This window comes from Microtus ochrogaster, chromosome 4 (assembly GCF_000317375.1).
Source record: "Microtus ochrogaster isolate Prairie Vole_2 chromosome 4, MicOch1.0, whole genome shotgun sequence".
Taxonomy (NCBI): domain Eukaryota; kingdom Metazoa; phylum Chordata; class Mammalia; order Rodentia; family Cricetidae; genus Microtus; species Microtus ochrogaster.
This window is the reverse complement of record NC_022011.1, coordinates 27,671,326-27,673,873: the sequence shown is the minus strand read 5'-3', so window position 1 is coordinate 27,673,873 and position 2,548 is coordinate 27,671,326.

Below are 2,548 nucleotides of genomic sequence, written 5' to 3'. Positions count from 1 at the left end.
AGCCATTGACCCTGTTTTTCCAGTGCCATCCCAGGGCTCCAAAGTCAGTGACCCCACTCTGAAGGTTGTTCAGAGTCTGAGCCCATTGGAAAGCTCTCACTGATACTGAAGAGCAGTGGGTATCAACCTTCCTCATGCTGCAACCCTTTAATACAGTTCCTCATGTTGTGGTGACCCCAACCACGAAATTATTTCATTGCTACTTTGTAACTGTAATTTTTGCTACTGTTTTGAACTGTAATGTCCATATCTGAATTGCGACCTCTGTGAAAAGGTCATTTAACCAAGGGGTTACGACTACACTGGTCTAGGAGGAAATTAATGAGATCCATTGAGTTTGAGCATCTGGGGCCTGGCTGCTCAGGCCTTAGAAGCTACAGAGGTCACCAGAGCCGAGGTATACAGGGACACACACACACTGTACTGGATCCAAAAGCAGTTGAGAGAAAGGTGCTAACAGGCCACTGGCCCCATGCCCGACCCAACCCAGCTGCACCCGCAGTCGCATGGAAACTGTGAATGGCTCTGAAGATAGAGTGGAGGCTGGCGTGAAGTGTCTGTGGTCAGAGGGGCAGAGCCTCCCTCCTAGCCCTCACCCCGGACACCTTGAACGTGGACTTCTAGCTTCTGTACTAGGGGTTGAAGTTTCTGTTGCATCAGGGTACCCAGTCTCTGTGTCGGGGTGTCTGGTCTCCCTGTCAGGGTGCATGCCTAGTTTCTGTGATGCAAGAAGCTGCTACAAAACTAGTTTCAAAACAGCCAATGTCCAGCACATGAGGACAACACCTGCCATGGGTCCTCAGAGAAGAGGCAGGCTGTTGGGGTGGGTGGGATCTCCTGGCACCCATAAGCCTGCTAAAAGGAAGAGAGCCTGCACTCACTGCCTTGACGTGCCCTGGGGTTCTGCCTGTAGGTTCTGCTCAGCTTGTGTTTCTCCAGCATCCACGTGCACGTGTATGGCCTGCTTAAAATGCAGACCCAGCCTGCCCAGTGATGGCAGGCTGCTGCCCTTGGACCTGGCACTGGTGAGCAAAGGCTTGGGAATAAGAGTCTAACTCTAGTACTCATGAGAGATGGAGCACCAGCAACCTCGGGGGAGATGCAGGGAGGAGCCCACAGCACAGGCAACCTTGTCCTGCTTCAGGCCATTTTAGCCTACACAGCAGGGAATGTGTGAAAGCCAGCTACAGAGAGATGGGCTTTGCTCCACCATCGGGGCCTGTCCAGCCTCCGTGTGGTGAGCACCTGGCATTAGGTTTCTGGGAAAATGAAGCAGCTGCCTGGGCACCCTGCTGCTTTCATTAGGCAGCTGGTTGGGATTACTTCCGCCAGGCATTTCTGGGGCCCCACCTGGTGATGGGGAAGCGCTCAATCTAAATGAGGAAAGCCTGAAAATCAGGGCAGAGCCACTGGAAACAAGCAGAAAGGAGCCTGGGGAGCTCCTCTTCCCAAGATGTTCAGGGACACCTGCGCTGGAGCCACAGGATGAGCGTGCCCTCTGTCTCCTCCTACCAGAAATGACTGCCAGGAGCCTGTCAGCAGAGAAGCCGGCTGTGTCTAAGATTCATCTGAAAAGGGACACGTTGAATTGATTGGTACTGGGTACTCCTGATGCCCTGGTGCAACAGAAACTTTGCCTCTCAGGCCACATGCAAAGTGTCTGGGTGTTTGTTTTTGTGATTTTATTATTATTATGTACATGTGGAGGTCAGAGTCCCAGGGATCGACTCAGGTCACCAGGCTTGCGTGGCAAATCCCTTTGCTACTGAGCCATCCTGACAGTCTAAATCTTGGTTGCTTTTAAGGATTATAGTCCTGCCGGGTGGTGGTGGCACACACCTTTAATCCCAGCACTCAGGAGGCCGAGGCAGGTAGATCTTTGTGAGTTCATGGCCAGCCTGGTCTACAAAAGCTAGTTCCAGGACAGGCTCCAAAGCAACACAGAGAAACCCTGTCTCAAAAAACAAACAAACAAACAAAAAAGGTGTGACCCACCACATCCAGCCTAGGATGATATTTTTATGAGTTGGGCAATGACAAATTGTTCTACCCTTTAAAAAAAATGTCCTTAGTTGCATGAATATGGGAGCAGCTGTACGCTGGCCCTGTACTTGCATCATGAAGCCTGCAGGTGCAGATGCCCCAACGTTAGACCCTCTGTATAAAGACACCTATGCAAGCACATTAGCTAGAAGCCAGTCTGTAGAGCAATGGGCAGAGTAACTGCTGTGCCTGGCAGGAAGGGATTGACCGGGTACATGACTGTGCCATCCCTCCTTTCACACGCTGGGAAAGTGCATGCCTATTTGCGTGAGTCCCACATATGTGTATCCGTGGGGGGACAGCAGGTGTGCCGCTGTGGATGGTGTCCCATGTGTAAGGGGATGACAGGTGGATGTGAATGAGTGTTCACAGAAGTGGGGGACACCCCCGGGGAGCCCCTAGTGGCAGCTGCTGTGGGAGTCTTGGGAGGAGAAAAGATTGTTCTTCTTTTTCTTCCTTTCTTTCCCCTCCCTCGCTCCTCTCTCTCTCTCTCTCTCTCTCTCTC